The sequence below is a fragment of the Petromyzon marinus genome, chromosome 51 (assembly GCF_048934315.1).
Source record: "Petromyzon marinus isolate PM22_M1 ecotype Great Lakes invasive population chromosome 51, UKy_Petmar_22M1.pri1.0, whole genome shotgun sequence".
Classification (NCBI taxonomy): domain Eukaryota; kingdom Metazoa; phylum Chordata; class Hyperoartia; order Petromyzontiformes; family Petromyzontidae; genus Petromyzon; species Petromyzon marinus.
Genome location: NC_133717.1, coordinates 11,781,808 through 11,795,531, shown reverse-complemented (window position 1 = coordinate 11,795,531; position 13,724 = coordinate 11,781,808). Strand labels below are relative to the sequence as shown.

The 13,724-nt window shown below is 47.3% G+C and overlaps 1 protein-coding gene across 3 annotated transcripts in view; it reads right to left on the bottom strand.

Moving 5' to 3' along the window:
• AGPAT4 (1-acylglycerol-3-phosphate O-acyltransferase 4) overlaps positions 1–9,666 on the bottom strand; it is a 34,765-nt gene extending 25,099 nt beyond the window's left edge. The window contains exons 1-2 of one of the 3 annotated variants that reach the window (XM_032973372.2): positions 9,349–9,666; positions 4,415–4,502 (exon numbers count right to left, since the gene is read on the bottom strand). The gene's annotated coding sequence lies outside the window, so the exon portion shown is untranslated. Of the gene's footprint in view, positions 1–4,414; positions 4,503–7,254; positions 7,430–9,348 lie in introns of those variants that run through there. The other 2 variants (XM_032973374.2, XM_032973375.2) reach the window with 2 other exon arrangements.
• Positions 9,667–13,724: the final 4,058 nt, after the last annotated feature.

Genomic DNA, 13,724 nt, shown 5'->3' with positions numbered 1-13,724 from the left:
ACCGACATTCACGTCTGCGACCTCTTCCCATATCCACCCTATACCTCGCGCTCCCTAGTGAGTCAGATATGCAATGCTGTACTGCATTCGTTTTTTTTTGGGTTGCATATTCCTTTAAATCAATTCTGAGTGGCTGCCTGGAATTATAAATGCGATTCTATTTTAAAAGTCTACTTACACAAAAGCTGTTGGTTAAAATTCGAAACCTTGGCATCGTCACCATCATCACTTGTCTGTTGATATAAAACACGGGGAACTAACCGGCCGCTAGCTCCTGAGAATGAATGCGTGGTAAACCATTAAATATTCACATGGAGGTGGCTTTCCAGAAGGGTTTAATTTTAATACGTGAATAATTAACTTGCACAATGACCGTGCATTACCGAGTGATCAATGTCCATTTGTGCCAAGCAACAAGGACACACACACACAACAGTTAGAGCTGATCTCATATCACATATCTCAGCAATCAGATCCCAGCCATCACTTCTCAACCGTGAAATTTCAGCCACTGTCTCGTCTGAACCGTAGTTTCATGTTAGTTATGACATCTTCAACCATGACCTTATCTCGGTCTTCTTTCCCTCCATCACCACAGATCAAGTATGGCCTCATCTCAAGCACGATCCCATCTCAACCACCACCATCGTCATCTTATCTCGGGTTGCATTCTCCTCTCGGCCACGATTGCATTTCAGCCAGTTGCACGTCAGCTGTGGTCTTCAGAAAGAATTCCACGTCGGCCGCTGTCCCATCTCGGTTTCGACCCGAGACCGAGAGAGCGAATGCCGTCTCCTCCACTGCGATGGCAGGGCTTGAGCAGCCCACGACCGCCAAATTGGCCGCACTGAGCCCTGGCCTTAAAACAAGTTACACGCGGGCATCTGGGAGGTTGGTTTATAAATAGTGAGGAACAGCGTCTGGAACTATTGCCACATCAGACACAGCACATCCATTATATATCTAACTGTGCCTCTTGCTACTGGCTATGTGGCCTACTCCAGTCTAAAACTAGCGACCCAGAAAACATTCAGTCATAAACTAACGTCCTGGTCTTGAGACTCGGCGATGCTTTGCTGGGCAAACTAAATACATTATGAGATAAATGACGACAAATAATGTGACCATGTGGAATGATGGCAGTTCAACGTTGTATGAACACCCCTGTGCTAGCTGCGCTCGGTTCAAAAAGAGGAAGTGCCATTACCACTTCCGGCATTGGTGGCAGCTCATGTTATCGCCCACATTTTTCCCCCACAGGGAGCGGATGGAAAATTAGCCGCATGACCACAGAGCGTGCCGATGGTTGGAGGAGCAGAGGGGGTAACGTTACATTCACACATCAACGCCAACGGGACCTTCACTTCTCCAAGCGTGCGTGACAATGGGGAGAGGAGTTTTTGTTCCACCTCTCTCCCGGTTTCAGGTGACGTGACCTTTGGGCATGAGCCCATTTGTCGCTCGATTTCACCAAACCCTCCCTGCACCTTATCCACATTTCACCACCCCCCCCCCCCCTCTCTCTCTGCTTGCAATGGAATATCCCATTTGAACCGATGTGACTTTAGCAGCTCTGAAAATAATACACTCCAGAGGGGGCAAAGGGCAATTTAATGTGGAGCAATGAATTGTATTTGTTTTCATGGGGGGTTAAACACTCTAGGGTAATACGCGAGATAAATGAGAACAGGCGGCGCAAAATCCATACGAGACACTTCATTGCTGGTTTTAGACGAATGACAACAGAAAAAATAGTGCAGGATAAACCACGCCTTCAATAAAACACATTTTCCACACATTGTATCCGTCCACAGTTTAGTCACATTCTCAGTACAAGTTACAAACATGTCAAATCTCTTCTGGAGCAAGAAGAAATGAACACACCATCGAAAGAAGAAAAATGGTGATGAACATGGAAGCACCAGGAAGCTGCGAAGTGGTGAACCGTGGGGGGGGGGGGGGGTGTTAGCGCAGGACAGGAACGAATTGGAGAGTGCCAGGAAGGCAGATGGCACCATGCGTGGTGGAAATGCCACGAAGCAGTTTTGAGTTGATTTTGTTTAACCAGGCGCAAACTCAGAAGAAGACATCAGTGCACGTTATTTGTGCAGACATACAAATATATGAAGCTTGCAGTTCAAAGGAACACAACAGTATGTAATGTGTCCCCTTGTTAATTACAAATTGCGTAATTTTACACCGAGTTAAAGGGGGGTGGGTTTAACTTTAATCGTTCACGACATTCGCATGCTCGCATACTTGTGTGCATGCAAATGCAGTTTCCAAGATTTCACAGGGAAAAAAAACCTACTCGCAAAAAAGGGCTCACGATTGACACCGATCAGGGCCTCCCCCCCTCCCCTCTTGGCTCCCCACACCCCTCTCGGCTTCGCCAAAAGCAGACGAAGCTTTGCCCGCAACGCGGTTTCTCTTTCACGTGTTGCCCACAAAGGGCGCTGCTAATGTCTTAATTGTAACAAAGGGTGGCTCTAAACAATGCAGCTGGCTTCATGAAAATTTAACTGCGACGCGATGGGGCAGCGCTCGCGACAAATCCCCGCGCTTCCAGGCAGCGCCGCCGCTCCGCGTGTGGCATTCCCAACGGCAGTGCAATGCTTGGCTAATGCGGCTGCTACCACTGCTACGCTTCGCCGGCCCCCGTCATCCGCGCTGTCAACGCCGCACAGTGTTATTGCTTTGATCGCGTTCTGTCCGGCTCGGCCAAGTTGGCTCGGGATGCGAGGAGGAAGATAACTTGTGGACAGTTACAGCTCCAGACGCGAGGGACTCGGTTTGCCCTCAGTAAGGAGCCTGCCGAGGTGTGACGGTTAGCAGCACACCGGACTTGCAATAAAGAGGTCGCCAGATTGATTCCATTACACGGCGTGGAAGTTAAAACGCAGATTTGCCTGTGGTTACTGCCAGTCAGGTACTCTACTCATTCCAGTCTACCAGTGACCGAGAAAATATTCAGTGAGATACGAAGTCCCTGTTACATGCATAGTTGAAACTATTGGCAAGTTTCTCAAATCCCCGTCTCTGTCCACGAGGAGTATAAACGGGTTCACCGCAGATAGCGGATCGGCAGGTTGCAGTTTGGTGAGGGCAACGTAGAAGAGTTTGCCAAAATACCCTCAAGAGAGGCTCCCTAGGACTCCTTCAAGAAGTTCCCTCTCGTGGAGAACCTTTCACTGGCAGTGGGGTGTGCAAGCAATTGCAGGAACGGTCATTTTACATTTGGGTGTAGTTACCTCTTTGTTGAGTGTCACTCCCCATCACATGTCAGTCTACTTTAAACTATTTTTTGTATATTCTTGGTTCTTTCGGTAAAGTCACGTAGAAGGGAAACAATAAAATAATAAAAATATAAAACAATACAATTCTCACGACGTTTCGACCGCAACACAAGCAATCATCATCAGGCGTGAAAACCACAACAAGAACATTTTCTTGCGGTCGAAACGTCGTGAGAATTTTATTGTTTTATATTTTTATTATTTTATTGTTTCCCTTCTACGTGACTTTACCGAAAGAACCAAGAATATGAATCCCTGCAGTCACGAAAGCTTTAAATCAAATTTTTTTAATTTTTATTTTAACAGGTAAGGCTCACTTAGCTACATAGCTTTCTCAGAACCGACCTGGACACAAATGATAGGTCAACGAAGTGGGTTACCATGTGGAAATTAATGGCAGCCAAATATTGTAAACGCGTGACGGTCATTCTAAATGTGTTGAGAAAAACCAGAGGCCCCGGAGAAAAATCCACGCAGCCATGGGAGAGAACATGCAAACTCCAAATATACAGCAGGCGTCAAGGGTCGGGATCAAACCCACGACCTCCTTCATACCAGGCGAGGTAGTTAACGTCTCGCCACCGTGGGGCGCCTCCTTGAGCTGCCACCCTAGTCAATCGTCACAACGATCCCCTTAAAGTGCCATGGATCGGCTCAAGTAGCCTGTGAGTGCCCCTATATACAAACTGCCAGCACTGTATGCGCTTGTTGCCATTTACTGTGCAAGAAACGCCAGCTCTGAAAGCCCAAAGGGAATTCCTAAAATACCCAACTGTGACATTAGCCGCAATATTACATTCATTACACTGTGCAGAAAGCACAAGAATATCGGCAAACAATTTGACTAATTCCTTATACGTTCAAAAACATGAAACCTCGAATTAATATCAAGAGGTTTTTTCGCTCTGCCGCCTACAAGTTTCCGTCGCCAATTTAACGCTTCACTCGCGTTGCAAATTGCTTTAGTTGATTGCCCACATTTTTCACAAAGTTCACGGCTTCTAGTTGGCCGTGACGTGGAAAATACCTGCGTGCTGGCCAAAGGCAGCCACTTTCACACGCCCGTACATGCAGCAGCAGGAGCAGCAAGAGGGGAAAAATGTGCGCGAGTCACTCACCCCACTGTGTCTTGAGAGATGAGGATGTCAAGCGAGTAACCTTAGTCACTGCCTGGCCGATGGTTCCTACTGGCCAACTGGAGTCACTCTGTGGATCAGTATCAACCACAGCGTCCAGCCAATCAGAGGTTAGCCGTCGGTTCACATGACGCAAGCCACTTTCTCACCCGTTAAGAGACCGCAAACGATTAAAAATGACGACGGTTTTTCTCAATGCACTTTGCGGCCCCGAAACGATTTGCATCCAAGGTTAAATTAGCACGGGTTACATCAGACAAGCCAAGCAGTGACTTCCCCTCCTGCAGAAATCTGAAATGTTCTCGAAAGCAAGTCTCATACCCCCCCCCCCCCCCCCCCCAAAATTGGAATGGCCCCAATGGCTCACTTTGTGTTAATTTTTTATCATCGGTCACAAACCCAAAATAAACGTGTGGCACGCATTAACGCAACATATCACATTTCCAGCATAATAACACTTTGCTGGCAGTGACAACAAGCGGCCTGCACTGTGCACTCTTTGGAAGGCGGAGAACTGCATGTGATCGTTTAAAGCGCACATTCCAGCAACCCACGGCGACATCATGCAATGGCGCATTCATGAAACTTGCCATTTTGGATGTAAACAGTCCCGGTATCTTGGGACTGGTTCACATTTTGGCATTTCACTCATCAATAAAAAATATATAAAGAATAATATTTTAGCTCCGTCAACCCACTCACATCTGAAGGCCTCTCCACGCCATGTTAGTCATGGGGATTGTTCGACCACATTTCCAACATGCTCGCTCAACAGCGCGGGCTGAAGGCAGCGAGCATAATAGCAACACGGCACACCAATGGCTATGACTGTACTTTCATCTGTTGGCTACCAGACCCCCGCAGCTTGTACCGTTAACCTCTTTCTTTATGCATGGCGGGCAAGCATTCAAGCGCCATCCAGGCTCAATCCTGCTTCGTGGCTCTTGAGATCTGATGAGATCGGGCAAATTGCAGGTCGGTTTCCTATGACCGGTCGAGATATTCACTATCCACCGATGTTAGCCATGGCTGAGTATTGAACTCGTAGAGATTTCGGGGTTCATTGGGCAGTATGCGATCCAATGTGAACGAGAACTGCCACATAGCCCGGATTGCCAGAAGCTTTGAAGTGTGTGGTGCACCAAAAACTTAAGCTCGGTGTCAAAGGTACTGTCCATAAAAAAAGCTTCGTCACACACACACCACTTCCGGATTATAAGATGCACCCCCAAATTTTACTTTACAATACAGATGGGCAAAAAAGTGCACCTTAAGATCTATAGAATTCAGTCCATAAAATAACATTCGCTTAATATATATTATCCACATATATTCATGGTAATGACTTAAATCCAGTGAAAGTGACCTCGATTTCCCCCGTCTGCCTTGAAGACCTGAAGGAGGTTATATAAAGCCCTGGATTACTAACCACCCGTGCTTCAAGCAATTGTGGATGCAATGGTAGACTATGCCCCCTATTGCAGTCATAGAATTGGAGCAATAAGAGTGCCACTTATCCGAGCGTGGGGTGAGCTCATGGAGGGAGTGAGGCCACGCATGAATTAGGCGGAGGCTGCAGAATTGCCCACACCAGCGGGTCATTACAAAATGCAACCACGTAATGGGGGAAAACTCGTATTTAGAAAGAAAAAAAGATATTACAGGATTTGTGCCTAGTCTGTTTCACACGAGCCACATGGCCGTCACTTCTCAGTGCAAAGTACTATACACTATAGCTTGGATGAAGAAATCGAATCCTCTACCAATCATTGGTTCCACTGACAAATGGACTGATTGGTGAAAATAGTTGGATTTGAAAAGTCTCACACCTCTGTTCCGGGAGGTGACAATTGAGGGGGGGGGGGGGCCTTCTGAACAAATTGGCCTCATCAGCTGTGCCACGCTGAGTGGAGGACATAGTGGGATGGTCAACACTTTTAACACGGGGTGCGAGTAATGACCAGCAACAACAAGAAAAAAGCTAATAACAATTTCTAGTCGATTAATCGACTAATTGACCAATCATCGTCACACGGCTTCACAAAAAGTCAGACCCCCCCCCTCAAATATGATGTCACAAAGCTCTGCCCCCCCCCCAAAAAAAACATGCTTCAAATCGCTTTAAACTATTTAATGTGGCGCTGCACTCTGATGTTGTAGGAGAAAACATTTATTAAAAAGACTATTTAATTAAGTAGAACGTGTTGTCTATTTATTTAAAGTTGCGCATTTTGATGTGACGTCACATTTCTCAACCCCCCCCCTCGTCACACGGCGTCACAAAAAGTCAGACCCCCCCTCAAATATGACGTCACAAAGCTCTGCCCCTCCCCCCCCAAAAACATGCTTCATATCGATTTAAACTATTGTCATTGTGGTGCGCATTTAACGTGCCGCTGCACTGATGTTGTAGGAGAAAACATTTATTAAATTAAGTAGAACGTGTTGTCTATATTTATTTAAAGTTGCGCCTTTTGATGTGACGTCACATTTCCCACCCCCCCCCCTCGTCACAAATGTCTGACCCCCCCCCTAGGTGCGTGACGTCATTTATGGACGGCCCCTTATGACAGTAACATTCCCACCCCCCCCCTCCCCCCCTTTAAATACTTTAACAGAACCACACAAACTCCCCCGATAACGTCACAACACACATTTTTTTTGCGGTTTTTTAACAAGAGGGCCAACTTCGCTCGGGGGAGGGGGTGTGTGAGATGTTATAACTCCATCATCCTCGTCGTCATCGTTGCTTTGGCTTCGAGCCAAGGAGGAGGAGGAGGATGATGATGATGATGCTGATGCGATGGGGTAGAGAGACTTACCGATGCGAAAATCTGCCCGGGGCCGACAGTGATGGACCACAGAGAGAGTGAAATGGCGACAGGAGGCGGCTTCCGCACGGCTCCCACAGCGACTCGTGCGGCGTTGCGGGTTTTGGTGGTGGATGGAGTCAGTCCCGTGGAAGGCGGCGCGCTGAGTAAATGTTATAGTGTGTGTGTGGGGGGGGGGGGGGGGCTGGTGCCTGGTGTGCAAACATCGCCACTGGGGAGACAAAGGCGGCCCCGGCCGTGCTGCTTGGCCACCCAGCCACGTCGTATAGCCGTGCCGGCCTTAGTAGGTGCTCGCTATTTACAGCACTTGCCCCCCCACCCCGCTAACACTTATGTTAAAGGCTATACGGGGGATCTTTGTCTTTGGGACCGATGCCCCTGATTACAGAGAAGCCCTATCGAGTGTGTCTTGTGTCCAGCACCGGGGAATCTTCATTTGTCCTCGGCGGACAGCAAGAAGGGTGAAAGGGTTGCGACTCTTTTAGAAGTCATGGAAATGTAATCACTCTCGGACGACAGAAGCCCCCCAACACCAAACAAACCCCCGTCTAACAACTATAGCCAGCAACGCTCAGCAACCACAACTAGTATCCACGTCTCACTCACAACTATGCCAGTGTGTCGTGTTTATACTGTGAAGTATGCTCAACTCAAACCCACCCCACCCCCCCAAATCCACCCAAATTCTAGGCCAGCAGCAGATACCAGGCTTAAATTCACCAGCCCACGTCTGCTTCATACTATGTATGCACGCTGTTGAATTTCTGATTGGGTGAAGTATGGTCAACTTAAGCAACCGGCACCCCCCTCCTCCTCCTCCTCCCCACCAACTCTATAACAGCAGGAGGAGCAGCAGCTCAAGAACAGCGCTCCACCCCCCTCACCACTCAAGAATAGCAGCACACACCAAAGTCGTCTATGTAGCCCCATGCATCATTTAACAATACGAATGTACGCTGTTGAATTTGCGATTTGGTGAAGTATGGTCAACTCATGCAACCTCCCAGCAACTGAAAAAACACAGCAGTGGCAACTCAAGCACCCCCCCCCCCTACCTAACCCACTCACAAGAATGGCAACAGACACCAAGCACCCAGCTGTACAGCCCCATTGTCTTAACAACAATGCCACTGTTGTATTTCTATTGTTGGTGAAGTATGGTCAAGCCCCCTCCCCCCACCGCAACTAGAATCTAGCAAAGCAGCACAACTGGACGCCACGCTGAGCTTGAAAGCGCACGATAATACGCAACAACTATCCATTGCCTTGTCGTACAGGGTGATGCGTTTGTAAATGTGCCCCTCTAAAGTAAACAAAAAGAGATACATTATTGTGATCATAGAATGTGTATTTCAAAGCAACCGGCATGCCTCCCACCAATCTCTGGGCACATATTAAATATCTTTAGACGATTTCCTCTCGCTGCTTTCACAATATTCAATCACCTGTTGCATAGAGATAGGCTCATTAGACTAAAAATAGTGGGGGGTTGACTGGAATGGGATCATCCTGTTCCTGCATGTAACGCGGGCTTGGGGAAAGAATGGTCAAATCCGAGCGTGACCGACAGCACATGGCGTGGGGAGGCATTCATCCATCTGTGCACTGAGAATGGCGAGACTTTTATCTGTTTGTATTACTAATGATGTTTCTCCAGATGACTCGTGGCCACGTGGTCCTCAAAGTACACCTAGCCTGGCACCAATCCCCCACGTTGACGTTGTCACCGGCGCTGCTTGCCTATTATCAGCCAGCGACTGTCATCATCACATCAAGTTAAATGATTAAATCCCCCACTCCTCCACTCTGCCCATCCAGCGGTCTCGACTCAAAAGGACCACAGCAAGTTCATTGATCGGACAGGTCGCGTGTGGTGGAGTAAAGTATGGGTATTCTCTCGATTCTATTCAAGACGCCAAGCCACCGTGGAAGAATAGGCCAAAACACCCTCGAAAACAGACTGTGGATCTCTCTCGCCCTCTCGGGCTCAGCTCATTATTGCAAGCCCTTCCGAAAGCCGTCGCGCGAGCGAGTAATTTCTGGGTTGCTGCATCTCTCACGCGTTCCTTTAGTAATCAAACTCACCTGTTGGAGGAGGCACAGGGTGGGGGAGTGCGTTGGCAGCTCCCCCAGTACGTGGCCGTAGATAGAGTGGAGACGGAGTGGGTGGGTGTGGGGAGTTAACCCCAGCGCTTCGTCCTCCCCCGCCACCACTGCCTCGTACGAGGTTAAAGAATCCCTGGGTTCGAGAGAGCGCCGCGTTGGCGATGGGAAGGAGCGGCCACGGTCTTCTGCAGGGCACGCGGGTGCCAATAAAACAAGCGCGCGTGGAGGCCGAGTGAGCGAAACTCTCTCACTCCGGAACGCAGTGAGGAGGGGGCGAGGAGGGAGGGGGGGCTAGGAGGAGAAGGGGGGGGCTAGGAGGAGAAGGGGGGGGGGCTAGGAGACCACGCCCTGTACAGAGACCACGCCCACCCATTCTACCCTTCACCCCCCCACCTCTGCCCCTACATTCCCCTTCCAGCAGCCGCGCCCTGGTGGCGACCCTCCACAATAAAAGTCCTATAGCACCACGGCAAACTTCGTTGCGTTCGTCTGGAAAGGACAAGCAACGTGAAGGACGTTCGTCAATACCACTGTGGAACTTTAAGAGGAGGTGGTGGGGGGGGGGGGAGAACTCCACAAAAATAGGCGACGTTCCGAGCAATGGCCCTTCTGATGCTTCTGTTGTTGTGGAGTAACTCATGCAGCCAGCTATGGCTCTAGGATTTGGTGTTACATGTTATTTTTGTATTTTCTTTTAAAAAATTCGGTGACAGTCCCTGTGATCACTGTTACGTTGCAATTATGGATTTATTTTTTGGTGATTTCGAAAACGTTTTTTGGTTTGGACATGTTTGTTTTGTTGTAGTACGGAGTTAGACTGATGGCCTTAATCTAAGTTGTTTTGTTGTGGTTGTTGTTTGACTTGCACCCCACTGGGATTTTTTTGCACACAGCGTTGGTGTACGGTGCTTTTTTCAGGAATATTTTGCCGTTTTTGTCATGGATTTTCTGTTTGTACAGTCACATTGTCACTCTAAGATGTGTTTCTTGTTCGTGTTTTTGTTTTTTTTTGTTTGTTGTGGTTGCACCCGATTCAAGAGCCGAATGGCTCACAGGGCTATACCAAAATTAATAAACTGAAACTGAAAGCTGAAACCTTCATATCACACATCAATAGAGAGGCCGAGACATGTCGTTTGGTTTCTCCAATGTAATTACTACCACAGAGGCAACTTAGTTTGTAGACGCCAGGGTACTGTATGTCCGCAATCACATCTTTTACAGACGGAACCCGATCACGGATTTTATGTAATGTGTTGAATCGGACCTGGATCTTGTGTTTACCAAAAATACATAAAGTAGATACACCCCTTCGTCCCATCGTCTCTACTATCATGTTTCGGACCGCATTCGTGAACACAAAGCAGACCTAAAACACGGTAGGACCAACACCTCGGCCGTGGCAGATCACTGTTATAATTCAGTAGGCTCACATGACATTGACTTCTCCAAGACAGAGGTTCTTTGCAAGCCATCTTGCTACCATGAGAGATTCGTTCATGAGGCTATCCACATATACAAACAGAGACAATTTCAACCGACAAGATGGATTCTGGCTTAGCAATCATTGGAAGGATTTGATAAACCATTTCGGGTCTTAATTGATTCTTCACGCTTACGGTGGCTTTCAGACCGCATCCATTATTTTCGTCTCCCCCCTCCTCTTTTCCGAACATAGATGGACTCGTCCATCTGAATAACTGCCTAATCGCTCTCCGTGGTGCTAACGTAAAAAAAACCGCAACTTTTTTCAAATTTCCTTGCTGTGGTTTTCACACCTGATGATGATTGCTTGTGTTGCAGTCGAAAGTGAGAATTTTGTTTTATATTTTTATTATTTTGTTTCCCTTCTACGTGACTTTACCGAAAGAACCAAGAATATGAATCCCTGCAGTCACGAAAGCTTTAAATCAAAGCGTAAATGATGTCATTAAGCCTGGACATGTTCTCTCATGCACGTAGTATTATTTTGGCTTCTCAGCGTAATTGAACAAAATTGGTTCACCACATGTCATTCACACTGCCTTGCAAGGTGGATTAAACAATATAATTGTTTTGGAGCAGTGTTCAGCCATTCACGAGTGAAATCTGAAATGGATGCTGGGTCCTCCACCCACTTCACCAATTGGCACTCTCAAGCGTGGTGTAGGGTGACACTGCATCTTTCTCCCAATGGAGCTAATGCACAGTACTGTATTAGGAATGTAACACAATATGTGCTATGTGTGTTTAACTTCTTTCACACCATACGTAGCCAACCGTGCCAATCGGAGGTAAGAAGAAGGGACATTGGCTGAAAAGTCAGAATTTTTATTTTATTTTAGGGCCCCAATTTTGACGAACGTGTTGAGTGGTTTTTTTTGTTCACGTGTGCTTTACGACGTACGACTGCTAACGCAGCAGCAGCAGCACCTACGAATGTATTTTAAAATGGTGTATTCAGGTGACGTCATTGAGCCTTGCGGGTTCCACGTGTCAGCGGGGGCACCTCGGTGACGTCACTGACGTGCATCCAGTACGTGAGCGACGGATCTCCTCTTAATGTTAATGTCTTAAGTGACGTCTTAGCGTTGCGAGAGGCCCCTTGCAGAGGGAACCACGTGGATACAGGAGATTGTCACTTTTATTTTTACCAGGTAAGGCCCACTGAGCTATATAGCTCTTTTTCAGAAGCGAACTGGCCACAAATGATAGCCCAACGACGTGGCTTATCACGTGGGATTGTATAGGAGTCAAATCCTCTCAACACCGTGTTTCTAAATCTGGAGGTAAAAATCGAAGGACCCGGAGAAAAATCCACGCTATACCACGGGGAGAGGGAACACGCAAACTCCAATATACAGGCATCAGGCTCGGGATGGAATCCGCGACCTGTATACCAGGCGCGGGAGTTAATAACTCGCTCTCTTGGTACTTTCAGCCACGCGTGATATGTGATTAGGGGCCGTCCATAAATGATGTCACGCGATTTTGGACGATTTTTGACCGCCCCCCCCTAGTCACACGGCGTCACAAAAAGTCAGACCCCCCCCCTCAAATATGACGTCACAAAGCTCTGCCCCCCCCCCCCCAAAATAAAACATGCTTCATATCGCTTTAAACTAGTGTCATTGTAGTGCGTATTTAATGTGCCGCTGCACTGATGTTGTAGGACAAAATATTGATTAAATTAAGTAGAACGTGTTGTCTATATTTAATTAAAGTTGCGCCTTTTGATGTGACGTCACATTTCTCAAACCCCCCCCGCCCGCCTCGTCACATATCGTCACAAATGTCTGACCCTCCCCCTAGGTGCGTGACGTCATTTATGGACGACCCCTTAGTATTGAGCAGGACGGGTCCTGTCGCAGTAAATTTTGAATGTTGGACCAATGTTGGTCCAACTACATGTCACATTGGGCCAACGTTGCACAATTACTCGGGTAGAATTTTCCTCGGCATAAGCACATCAATATCACCACGCTCACAATCATCGCCATGGCCATAGATTATCATGAATCATGGTCATCAATAATCAGATTCATTATGGTAATAAAGAATTAGACATTAAAAGTATTCATCATGTTAATTTTTAATCGGACACAAATCATTACCATTCATCAATCAACGTTATCATTCATCATCATCAGCATCATCATGGTCATCAATGATCGTACTGTACCGTATAAGTAGAATCAAATTATTTCGTGACGCTACTGCTGCGTTGGCAGACGTTCACAACAAGTGCAATTAACAAAACAACTCAACCCATTCAAAAATAACACTGTGTGACCTTAAAATAACAAAAAATATGCGACGATAATTGTGCTTGTGCAGCACAGCCGATGCAGCAGCATCACCAAATGATACTCATCTTGGTCTGTTGAGTTCTCACAAATTATAATGTACTTTATATATATAGGAAATCCACACTCATTCGTATGACTATTTTGATGAGTGTCCCGCATTTGTTTTTTTATTGTAAGATGTTTTCGACCAATTAACAATAAGTATTTATACAAAATAATGCTGCTTTTTGCGTTTAGATTGTTGTCCATCCCCCCCCCCCCCCGCAGCTCCGATTATCACGGTTCGCTGCGTACGGTGCGAAAGAAGTTCAACATTCACACAAGTGTGAGGAAACGCGTGAGGGGGGCAACGCTCTATGCCCGTACAGATTGTAAACAGATGGCGATTCGTCCAATTGCTGCACGGCCTTCTTCTGGCGAGCAAGGGTACGGGTAGCCACCTCGACGCACACGGGCGAGGTCACTTGTGTGATCCACCAACCCTGGATGCCTTCACAGTGCTGGATTACAGGCGTGAAAAGCCACCAGCGTCCGATTCACAAGGTTCAGAATCAAAATATTTGTTTA